A 13,635-nucleotide genomic window follows, 5' to 3' on the forward strand; every position below is an offset into this window, starting at 1 on the left:
TGGTATCTTAATCCTAACCCTTTCAAGATAGCCAGCTCCGATAGACTTACTTGTTTTTAATGTGTTTTAATAGACAAATTAAGCTCTCTGAGTGCCAACAAGTCTGCATATTTAGGATTCAGTACTCAAAGAAGCACTTGATTAAAATCTAGTAATTTTGCAAGACAAGTTCATAAGGGCTACACGTAGAGCACATAGCATCAAAAGACCTCATCAGTCAGACAACGGAGTGCCAGAGTGAGGCATGAAGCATAAAAGAAATCAAACCTTCAGAAACAACAAGCTCTAGACAAATTGATTAGGCAATACTGGACGAATGAGTCATACAAGGGGACACTTTATGGTGTCTGTATGCCAAACATGTTTACGATTTCTCTTAAAAATATCCTCCTGCATTATTCTGTTGGCAGCAGATAGCTCGTGTCACATCTGCCTTCCCACACTGTGTATCCCATAATAAATAACACTGTCGTTACGAGACAGCATGTTCCTTCCAGGTACATCTCACGTCCCATAAGAGCACTAGGAGCACCCTACTGGGATGCTTCCAAAGCCAGGGCATCAGCAGCCATCCCCAACTTGCTCCATCAGAGGCATGCCCTCGCCCCTCAGACAGCACTGCGGGGTAGCCCTGTAGTCCTGCAGACTGCCCATCAGCCTGAAAACCCCCTCTCCTGAGGGAGAATCGGGCATTTTCTGAACTGTACAGCCAACAGCACCACGTGGCCTCCAGGTGAAGCCTCATCCCAAGAGTGCTAGGTGCAGGTAGGAGAGCTGCAGCAGCTCCACTGGCTGACTGAGTGGGGTGGCTTGCCCACGGGAACCAGGCTCCCAGCTATCCTCTTATACAGGGACCTCCTGCAGACAGCCCAGAGCAAACCTGCCAGCTCCCCGGCGACAGCATCACAAGGCAATTCACAGAAACATGGCATGAGAAGGACAGAAATCCACAAAGCCATTAGCAAACGTGTTTAGAAGTCTCGGGATGCTCAGGCAGAGATCGGTGACTGGAGTTCAGACACAAGATATACCGTGTACCAGAAAGGGATCCCTGTCGTCCACCAAGAGTCTGTACACAGGTTGTGCCCCTGGTTCAAGAGAACTGCGTGTGCAGTCAGCACCTGCTGATGCTCTGCCTTTTTTTCAGAAAATAGATGCTGAATTAGTCAAACAACAGCCTTAAATTGTCTTGGTGCAAAAACCATGGGGGAAAGAGGGGGTACTTCTGTTTCATTTTCTTTGGGATTGCTTTTCAATTTTATTTCAGGCAGGTCTTAAGATAGCATGGCTGAGTGCAATCTCTTATCTCCCAGACAGACCCCCGCTGTGGGCAAGGTGCTCCCATCACGGTAGCGCCACCACCATTTTCCCCTGTCACTATGGAGGTCAAAAAGCAAGGAAGAACTTCATATGCTTAACTGGGATGCTTCCTCCTGAAAAGGATTATACAGAAAAACTGCATATCAGATTTAATAAAGCCTGCAGTCTTTTCTGCAGAGGCTTTATGAGTCCTATAAGCATAGGAGAGATTTTCATTTATCAGGCAGCATACACGGAAGGGCTTTTCATGAGGTGATTTTGAAATTCTTGGTCAAAGGTTAACTCGGTTAGTAACTTCAAAGTACAGAAAATCTTGGAGGCCAAAAGAATACAGGGGCAAGGGTGCTCTAAACGTAAAACTTGGTGGAGATGTTATAGACCTGAGACCAGCCCCTTACTGCACATGAAGCAGCTCCCTGCACTTGCCTCGCTCTGTTTCACTGAGAAGTGAAACGAAAAAGCCCGTTTCTGAAAGTTTAAAATATAATCAGATTTTTCTGGCTCACGGCACTGAAGAAGGAAAGGCAGTTTCACTAATTAAGATCTGAACTTCTGCTTTGACTCTAGCCTTTCATGATGTTACTAGATATTTAAAAATATGGTACTCACTCATTGCAGGGTGCAGCTCCCGCAGGGCAGTGAGTAATGGTTTTACTCTTGCTCCAGTACTGGCAGCAGCATGTTGGACTGGAAAACGAACCTCTATTTTCTATCTATTTCTACAATCAGTTTATCTATCATCTGCTTAATTCTTACTCCCATATGTATGACAGAAACAAAGCACTTAAGTCTTGGTACTAAGCTGAAATACATTCGTAAGGCTCCCATTGACTCAGACAACCAACCAGCGACACCGACTTCGGAGGACAGAATGTGTCCCCGAACAGCAAGTCTGTAGTCCACATGAAAAATTCATGAGTTAAATCTTTTCACTCCTTTTATAAATAGGAGACAAAATGAGGGAGTCATCGCAGGGAATGATTCAAAATCTAAACCTAGAATATCATTTTAAGGAAAAATCCTGGAAATAGAGACAGAGTATTCCTTTCCCATAACAGGAAAAGGAAAGGATTAAATTATTTTATTTTTATCTTGTGCAGGGCTTATTGCTTTCTTTAATTGAAAAAATAAAATGTAAAATACCAAGCGAGCATAGTAGTGAGGTATCAGGCACAAAGTCTAAATCCGTATTATTATATGCCTGAGTATGTTTTGCTGCAGACCTGAATTCCTCCATGTTACCGAGTTTTGGTTTACTCACAGGCTTTCATGTTTCTCTAAACACAGCCATTATTTTGGTATTTTGTAACTAGCTCTGTATTATGAGGTGCTATTAGCTGTGGGGGTGACAGCTGGCAGGAGCTTTTGAATCGAAGGGTCTCTTTCTAACTGATACACATGCAGCTCTGTATTAGCTCTCACAAGATGCAGTGTTTACTAAAGATGATTACCCATGAGTAAATAATGAGTCATGATATCCTTAAAAAAAGCAAACACACAGAGTTAAAGAATAATTTCCAACACGGGTAAACAGACAGCACTGCATATTGAATCAGTTACATGCATTTTTTCATAATAAAGTGTTAAAATTATAAAAGCTATATAAACTAACCACAAATAGATGAAAATAAGTTGGGAGATCTTGGAAAGACTCTATTTTCATATGCCTGTAAAGCATCATTTATGGACAAGCAGACAAACACAATTGTACATATATACAAGAACCAATGGAAGAGGGCTTTTCATTTGGATGGCACAATGGAAACAGGCCATGGTAATTTCATTATTCTTGATGGGTTACTGTACTTACAAACAATACAGACCATTGAAACTCCAGTTATTGATAATCAGGATGGAAAGCAGTACAGTAAATCTAACATTGTAGCATGCAGTCAAACTTCTTTTTTACTACATGTTATCAGAAGACTTCTAGCACATTTCCTCTTTTATACTTTGAGAATTTATTGCTGGGAAATTCATCTCCAATGACTGACTGTGGTGAAATATTCCCCCCTTCATTATATGTTTTCAAGTTCATGGTTAGGCTACAAGACTTGCTGTGGCACAAAGGGAAAACCAAGGTTATGAAAAATACGCTTATATGATGTCCATTAAAAACACTATTAGTCTGTATGTAAGGTCTTAACCTGCAACAATCTGCTCCCAGCCCTTCTGAGCAACCTCCTAGACACCTGCAAATCTCATATGCCATTTTAAAAGAAAAATTAAATATAGGCTGGTGATCTCTGTGACATCCTGTGACATCTGTTCGAGTGGTGGCTCTGACACGAGCAAGAAACAGTCACATCAGATTTGGGAAGTTGTAAAGAGCATTGAATTTTTACCATTGCTAACTGTGGATGAAACCTCTGTTCAAGGCTGGGTATGGCCACCACATTTTGGGGAGTGATGGATGAAGCAATAATATGTAGACATTATATATATAAGTATTAAATATACAATATTATATATAAATATATATATATATGATTGGAATGTATACCAAATCTGATAGTTCTGTCATGGAGACAGTTGTCCTTTTTCCCCTTTCTTCCCTGTGTTTTTCTCCTTGCACACCGCTGAACTGCAGTCTCCCATGCTCTGACCAATCTACAATTGTTATTCACAGTTCAGGTTTTTGAGATGATGTGATTTCACATCATAAGTTTTAAAAAACCTTCTTAACATCTTAAGTAGCGTTTTTTAGAAAAGAACCAGACAGCTAGTGAGACGGGCAAGCACAGGAAGGATCACATAACCTGTCATACAAGTTCCTTAAAGACACTTACACTTCTGAATCAGGGTCACACGCATATGTAACCTGAAGTTCTAAGTGGTACTGCTCATTTCTTGGCTGATTGATGATTGCTAAGATCACTGAAAAGGCATTGAGTAGCTTTACTTGACAATGATCTTAACAGAAAAGATGACACTTCTTCCTCAACAATCCTCAAAACTGAAAACACTGCCATAAAGAAAAGGAGGAGAAGGAAAACATGAATGCCGGCTGAGCACTTCAACCAGAATAAAGATCCCTTTAGGGTACTTTAACTGCCACAGTCTAAAGCTGAAAAAGAAAATGAAATAACATCTGAAAAGTCACATGGCTCTTTCCAGATTATATACACCCACATTAGGCAAATGAAATAGAATCAGATTTTTGCTCTTTTGCTTTGTATTATAGCAAATGTTTCATTAAGAAAATATAGCAATAGGAAATACTTCAGTGTATTTTCCTTTTTTCTTTTCATGATGTAAACAGTTCATTTTCTCAAGTTGTTATACTACACTTAAATTAGGTCAAAGGCATTGTTCAGTGTTCAACACACATAAAACCAAAACATGTCACAACTATCAAAACAGTCACACCAGAGGGGACTGCAGTAGCTCTCATCCTATCAAAGTAGTTTTACTCTATACCATACAGCTGCTGACACTTTATACAACTTAGATCTAAAGGTTTCCTATTGATCACTTACTTTCAAAGTAATAACACCATCCCAGCCCAAAGTCTCACATGTGTTCCTTCCAATAAAAGATCCTGTTACTAAAAATCAAAAGCACTTTCACTTTTTAGTTACTCTTTACAAATATTTGCAGACAATTTGGACACGTCACCAATATACTTACGTAGGCACCTTTCAGTCTTCACTAATGCCATTTTCCTTTCACTCCCTTTACTGTTTTTCCAGCTCCTCCTCTTAACTCTCTCCTGTTTAATGTCTGATGGTCAGAAAAAACAACAAATAGTGAGGAGCACAGAGCTGGAACATGGTGTTCTAGAACCAGTCATATATGAGCCATAGGGAAATGGTACAAGGTTGAGAAAAGCTGTGATCTCCACAGAGCGACGTCATGACCTCTATTTACAGCCATAAATCTTATCAGCAAAGAGACAGCGTTCTGCATGACAGTGCATTGCTTCATTTTTTTCTTCCTGTATTATTACCATGCCTTTCTTTGCTTTACCAATTCTAGTTACTTCCTCCAATTTGATAATGGCCTAGCCAAACAGGGACCTGTCCTATCTGTCCAAGCAGAAGACCAGATTTTACTGCCTACACAACCGGTTCAAAGCAGGTAACCCGTCAGGGAAACATCACGGCCAAGGCACCCTCATAAAGTCACAGTTCCTTATGTTAACCAAAGTGACAATATTATTCCTAACTAACAATGGGGAATTCACCAGAAACATGAACTTCAAGATAAGTTTTGTCAGAAAATGAAATATATTGACTCAAAAATATAATGCATTTACTGACAGAAACCCAGCCATTGATCTATAAAATATTCATATATATAATATATATAGCATATATATATTATCTTTTATGTTATAGAAATATCTACTATGCTGTACATCCAGAGAAAACAAAAGAATACAGTATGTAAATTTGGTGGTTTCTGTTATATTTGTTGAATTACATAATGTTGATCAGAATACAGCTTGGATTGAAAAGGGAAGAGCACTAGTTGCTTTCAACCACTGACTAGCTGACATATAAAGGTAAAGCTGACATATAAAGGTAAAAGAAAAGGATTCTTCTGCTGTTTTCAAAACCTTTCACCAAGTTTTTCACAAAGATATCAGTAAACAAGAAATGCAACAAAATTCACTAATGAGATTCCATTTTACATTAGGAGAAAAAAAGTGATATAGCAGAAGTCTGAAGAAAAAAAAAAAAAAGCAAGAGCTCAGTATAAATTTAATCCCTAAATTAAGATATTAGGCTTGACATATATACAGATGCAGATGGCTGGATATACTGATTCCAAATTTAGTACTGTAGATAAAATGGTTTCCATCTTAAAAGCACACAGTAGCAGATCATTTTCCACACAAAACTGTTGAACTTTGGAAAATATTAAGCTTCAATTCGCTGCTCACCTACCTTTATTTTCGCCTTTCTCCTTTCTCAGGCAGTAAGAACCACTGAAGCCAATCTCAGCTGTACTTACATGCTAAGTTTCATTTTTGGGTCCTGACCCCTGGTTTCAAATATTGCAGGAAGATGTGTAAATACACGTTTAAAGATACATAATATTGACTGAATTTCAAATATCATTGCTGGGATCGTAACTTCTTTTTCATGATGTAACACTTTGGGGCACTATTTAAACTGATGATCTGTCTTTGATGCTCACCAAGATTTTTTCACTTTGAAATGAGGCAGTAATTGCACTCCACTGATATTAACAGTTAACTCACTCATATAGGAACTGCAGAAACACATGTTAAGTAAATTAGCAGTAAAGTATCACAAAGTCTGCTGGCATCTGTTGGCTACATCCTAGTACCTTAGGTTCTCCATTCTGATATTGTATAAAAAGGAGTAACACCAGCCATTGTTTTTTCTGACTCAATTAAACAGCTTCCATCCAAAAATACAAAAAAAGCATATAACAAACATGAATCCCCGAAGATTATCCTCAATACAGATAAGCTCTCTTTTAAAAACTCAGCTCAGCAAAAGTAAGCATTTAAACTGTAACTTCTGAGCTGCCCATCTGCTTTCCCCACTTAGCCCTTCTCTCCAGATGGGAAAACAGGTGAGGTCTTGAATTACTCATATGTCGCTCTGTAGTTTTACCCACACCCTTCTTCCTGTTACACCATCACCCAAGTGTTGTGAAATTTGGATCTCCTAGCAGAGATTGCAGCTTTTAAGCTCCACACAGTAATAGGTAAATCTCAGTCCTATTCTATCTGATGCCTTGCAACATCAGCCAAGCAGAATCTCTCAAATTCTTCCTGTATACCACTCTTTCTGGGTTTCAATATTTTACTCTTAAAGAAGACAAAATGATACTGACGTTTTCATAAACCTAATCTGCAAATTGTTTCAAACTCTTTTAGATCATATTACTTTACAAAGCAAACAGTAATATTATATCGCTGTCATTTCTTAAACACAGCCTGTCTCAGGACTGCATAGGGCTTACAATGCATTTGCTTCTTCCAGCTACCCATGTTCACAAATGGCCTTCACTGACTTCAAGAGGTCTTTGCAAAATTATGGGATGCTCATTCGAAGCTATTTAAAGGAGCAAGACCTAGAGAAGTATCAACAAGATTAAGTATGATGTATCAGGAAACCCTTAGCAACAAAACATTAAAAAAAATAGACTGTAATTTGATCTTTTAAGTTTCCACTTACAAGTGGTAAAGCTCTTCCTTTAAATAAGTTTTCTTCTCCATCATTTCATTAATACAGCTGCAAGAGTTATGATCATCAAAATGGACTACGGATGTATCTACACAGACATGCTTTGAAGAGACTGAGCTGAAGTTATAACTTGTCATGGAGGTGAACATCCCAAAGGGAAGCCCAAGCCTTACATTTTACTGCATGTTATGCCTGCCCAGACAGCAAGCACCATCCTGTCAACAATCCACTTCCCCTTTGCCCTCCACCTCCAAGGTGAACTGCTGACAAGCTTTCCTGCAGGTCTTTGTAAGTCAAGGAAATAAAATATGTAAAAAACACTGAGAAATTGAAAGCTTTTAGAAAAAAAAAAAAACAACCTGACGTATTGCTACAAAATACAGGTTAAACTAACATGAACTTATGTTTTGGGCACAAGTTTGCAGCAGCTGCCTGTGGATGATCTCGAGCTACCAGCAAAGGTAAGGAGATGTCTCGCAAATGCCTTGGCTGCCAGCCAGTGTCCACAGTGGTCCCCACTGATCTGCCTCATTAGTTTTGGTAATGGGAGAGGGCAGGTTGCTTGATTTCAGGTTTTGTGGCTACAACTCCACCACTTTTTGCTTTAAGAAGTTGGGTTTCCCACTGGAGAGAAACACGTAACACAAGAAAAAGACCTGTGGAAAAGCTCTGGAAGCCAAGCTGGGCAGCAAAGGTCAAGGGAGAGGGGAGGGCAAGGGTTCACAGAGTAGTTTGCTTATGTAAATTTGGCTTTTTATGCTTACATTCCTGTGAACAAAGCATGATCAGAAAACTATTCCTAAGCTCAGTCAAGTTCTAGCTACTTTTTATGCCCATATGACTCTTTATGTGGGCTCAAAGGCACTGATCTTGAATGCTGGCCCCACATGTGCAAAGGCAAGAGTATGAATTCTGGTTCTAAGTTTGAAACAAGCTGGCAACTTCAACATGTGCATGGAAAATATGTGCAGGACATTTTTATAGTCACAGAGCAGCTCAAGTTGTTTGTGTAGACAGAAGTGGTAAGATTTGCTCTCTGCTATTTTGGTATGAATTCATAATATTTTTATTGACTCCCCTGAATTTATTATAGGCAAGACTGGTAGACCAGCTTATTTTTAAAGTGTGCTCTATGCTTCCCATCACATTGATCTATCTGAAATTATTTATTACTTCACTCATGCTCTAAACATGTGAACTGAAAGTCCCCATATCAGACTGTCCATCTCAGGATAAACTTTTTCAGAAAGTTTCAGTCAGAGAATGGCTGTGACTGGAAAGTACCCTTGGAGACCACCTAATCCAAGCCCCCTGCTCACCCACCTCACGCCTAGGACCATGTCCAGTAGGGTTTTTACTATCTTCAATGATGGCGATAGTGCAACCTTCTCTGTGCAACATGTGCTAGTGTTCAACCAATCAAAGTAGTCTTGCTATTTCTGCTTAAGTACCCAAATGAAACAGCTTTTTTGTTTGTTTGTTTGTTTGTTTCTTTGTTTGTTTTCTTTTTTGGTCTAAATGCAAAATTTTAGACTCTTTCTTTCAACTACTTCAGTTCTCCTATTCCTTGGAGCAGAACTTGTAATCTGGCAAGCAAGGCCGATATGTCCTGAATTAACCCATTATTCCTGTGAAAACTTAGTCATAAAGGGAAAAAGATGGAGAAAGGGTGCCAAAGTTTATTTGTGCTCCACAGAAACTTTTCAAGTATTTGGGAAAAAAAAAAATGTTTCATTCAGCTTCTTGAATTTACCAGCTATCAGGCATTTCAGAAGACCTAAACACATCTAAAAACAGAAGAAAGCATGCCAAATACACACATTTCTCCACATGCATATCTCCACACCAGGTAACAGGCACTGTAAGGAAGCCATTGCAGAGCCTGAAGGTAGAGGTATGGTCCTGGCTGCAGAAACGACTGGGGCTGGGGCTGCCCTGCCGCCAGGAGAGCCTCGTGCCACCGGCAGAAGTTCAGCACCTCGCAGCCAGCTGGCCATGTGCCTGCCCCATGGACGGCAGCCCATCAAACCCAAACAGACTGGGGCTAAGAGAGGTCCAGCCTGGCACATCAACCCCCCAGTCTGGGGCTTGCTCGTCCCTTTGATTTCATCAGATCAGAAGCGTGGCCTGGACAGGGTGGGAAGGCTTCGTCCCTGTCACATCGTCTGGTTTGGAGCTACAAAAGCCCCTCAGCAACAGACAAAAAGTGCTGCCAAAGTCTGGTCACCGGGCACTAACCCTTCCTGTCTCTCATGAGAAAAGTAGAGGAAGGTCTTAATAATGAAGAATTTATTATTAGGCAGTTGGGGGAAAATGATGAAACACTCCACAACCACAGCTGACAGGTTTGATCCCAGCCGAGTTTGACCAGAAATGGTGAACACTGGCAGCATGCAGAGCTGAGCCCCAGCCCGCAGCCTTCTCACCCACACCTAACTTCCTAGGACAGCAAGCACTTCTGCAAAACAAAAGAGGGTTTTTTGATGTGAGGCCTCTTGAAAGCATCACAGCAGCAGATCCTTCTGCCTCACAAAACACAGTGCCACCATCCGCTCCTTGGAAAGGACCCTGTCAGAGACAGCCAGGCAGTGCATGTGCGACCCACTTACAACACTTAACAATGGCTTACAACAGTTGAATGCCAAGCTGGAGAATAAGGTTTGATACCTCCTTCGTGGACATCTTCTACGTAATTTTCAACTCAAAATTCACAATAATCAGTGACAAATTATGGTTACATGTGCAACCTGCTGTCACAGACCACATGCTCCCCATATTGTACACAGCCAACTGCACGCCCTGGGATCTGTTGTTCAGAAATTTCATAGATTGAAACAAAGTTAATAGGAGCTGTAGTTTTCAAACACAGCTATGACTACACACTAAATACCCTGAATAGTGAAGCTGTACTGTCCATGGACTCTAAACCTTGATTTATCTGCATATTCTCAAAGATCCTGGAATGAAGGCTACATAATCAACCTTAATTCTAGTATTTCTTTTCCTTAGCGCTTGACATTATAACCTTAATAATCAGTAACTTATGCAGTTAAAGAGATTATCCAAGTCATCTAGCCCAGCTAAACTGTTACATTCTAGTCACAAGCAGCAGTTCAGTAACCCAAATCACTTCAGCAAGTCACATCAGCCACATGGTACAACATAAATTGCATACAGTTCAACAGGGCATATGAAGTACTCTGTGTTCCAGATATAATTCTCTATATTTGTGGAAATAAAATTATACATTAATATTTAATGAAAGTACTCATTTTGCTTCAAAAAATAAATTTGTCACAAATGCTTTATAGGCTAACACTCTTTTAATGCACATATGCATGTATATTCTGGATTTACACAAATACAACTGTACATAATCTTTCCTTGTTTATCTAATCAGATAATGTGCATCACCTTTTTTTCTTTTTTTTTTTTTCTTTTCAGAGAATAATTGCAGTGTGGGAACTAAGACACCTGACTTAAAAAAGAAAGCTTAAGATAAACCTTTCAATTTTCTGAAGCCATGAACAAAGTCACTCTAAGCTTTACACAGAAATGCTACAGGTCCTAACTCTACTTGAAGCACTTTGTGCACAAATGCACCCTATTTTTTAGAAGTTAGGCATATATAAAAGAGTGACAGAGAAAGAGAGAGAGAGAGGAGTAAATTAATAAACCATGGAAATATATGTTTTTTTTAATCTGAAGCTAGAAAACAGATGGTATGATGTCACGCAATGCCAATCCCACCTGTCAAGAGTGGCAAGGAAGTAGGCAGATGGACCAGGAATGACAAGGCTGTACTAAAAGCCAGAAGAAAAAAACAATGCCCCCTCTTCAAGGAAGAAATGCCCCCAACTTATTAGTGCTCATTCTTTTTCTAGGTAGGAAACCAAGCAGCAGTAGCAGCAGCACTCCATACCTGCTGACATACAGCTCAGCCGGAGCATCTGGCAAGTAGTGGGCATAGCTGGGTCAAGGGAAATGATGCAAAGTCATGGGTGGGAGGTGCAGAGTTAAAAACATACTAAGTGATGCCAAGGTGCAAGACCAAGAGGGTGGAAGAAAGATGTGAAGGTCTGCACGAGAGAGGAAAAGGCCCAGAGTTCAAGAACACTGTACGGCTGTAAGTAATGAGAGCAAACATGTCATGTGTGACACCATGAAGCAGTCTTGCAGGGGTGATGAAAGTAGCTGTTCTAACCCATAGAAATATATTTTTCTTGTTAGTATTTTTAATATGGATGGTTTATCCATACGTGTGTCAATAAGATATCAATTACTGAGCAACTGCCCAGTGATCCAGCTACTCTTTTAGTTGTAAAGTACTTCTAACTTTCCTCAAAGAGCTCCTTTCTTTTCTGACACCAAAACAGTTCTTCCAAAGCATATCCTACAGCCACGTAAGGTTGTCGTACCTGTGCATTGCAGTTAACTCCTACCAACTTCCATGAAGTAATCCAGAAGGCATCCAAACATCAGTGCTAAAATAGGCAGAAATAATTAATGATCTTCTCTCTGAGTTAAAAAAGTACTCATTGTGTATGCACACATGTAAGTAATCTGGTTCTACATGTGCTAACTTCACTCTGTCCTCATCCAGCAAAAGAAAGACTTGCATTTTGACTCTCAATTCACTTCAGGAAACACTGATCTCCTTGCCCTGTTTTCTACCTTCCTATGACACAGCTTGACAATTGGTCCTTTTATTTCTTCCCATGGAAAACAGAATCCTAATTTATTGGGTTTGGTTCACCAGAGGACACAGAACAGCTCTGTAATCTAGAATGATCACACTGCTTTCATGCATATAATCTAATTATAACATAAGAGTATTTGCCATTTTAGTTCATCAGTAAAAATTACACTTCTATATACTTAAGATACGTGAGGATATATAGTCATTTTTTAAACTGCAGTTTATTACTTTATTCTCTGACTAATTCATTGGTTTAAATTTCACAGGACCTTTAATTTCTAATAAACTACAATAGGTTAGGATAAAATGAGATTTTTATGATCAAAAGCATTCCGAACTAGATATACAATTTAATATTCATATTTTAAAAAGGCATTTTATTTGCTTACAATTTTATCCTGCCTAGTTGCAGGCTGTTGCACACATCTTGGCAATGTGACCATAAACTGAAAAGGTTAACAACAGAACCAACTTTTTCAATCAGTCTTTATACTAGCATTGTCCCCCTACCACAGCATGATTAAAGCAGTTGTGATGAGTAATGGAAATGATGTCAATCACATGTTGTGAATTAAATGAGAGAAACATCTTATGCAAGATTCATTTACTTTATTCAAAATGTCATCTCGGACCACAAACAACTGATGAAATAACAGAGAATTGAAATACAATTCTTTAATCTTTACACAGAAATTAAGTTTATTTATAGTCTGCCCTTCATTTTCATAACAAAGCTTCTTGTAATACATGCGTTACTTGTTTAGTTATCCCTGTAAAATATGTAAAATCCCAACTCATCCCAGAGAAGACAGAGTATTCCTCCACTGCTCAATGACAAGCTCAAAAAGCATCAAAAGCAGTATGGCCATACAGCCATGCTGATTATTCTGCTCACTCCTTTGATGGGTTAAATTAGTTCAAGCAGACCCCCAGACTTGCATACCTACACTGCACTTGCCAGTACAGACTTCCACAAAGACTCGGGGCCTTTCTTCAGGTAAGCAGATACAAGGAGTACCTTCACAGCCTAGCAGGATTCTGATGTTGCAAACCTAGAGTTACTGGACAGCATTCATTTATGAGCCATTATGAGCCATGTAGGACAGAATCTAGTACTGCATATGCAACCATTTCCAAAATTTAGAAAGGAGGGGACAAAGATGAACAGTGGAAATACTAGGGAAATCTTTCCTGACTGGCCCCCTCTGACAGAAAATTCTTAAATTTAGATCCTGACCATACTCTCCAGAAGCCAATGCATCTTCTGCCTCACTCCATGTGGGCGGGAGGACAGCCCTCAGCATACCTCCTCCCTTCCTCCAGATGCCAGATTCTCATCTATTTTGGAAATCCAGCATGAGAAAGGACATGACAGAAGAAATAACGCATCTCTGAGTTGCTACTCTGCACCCTTCTCTACAGATCTGCCTTCTGCTATGACAGATCTCC

This window comes from Oxyura jamaicensis, chromosome 2 (assembly GCF_011077185.1).
Source record: "Oxyura jamaicensis isolate SHBP4307 breed ruddy duck chromosome 2, BPBGC_Ojam_1.0, whole genome shotgun sequence".
Taxonomy (NCBI): domain Eukaryota; kingdom Metazoa; phylum Chordata; class Aves; order Anseriformes; family Anatidae; genus Oxyura; species Oxyura jamaicensis.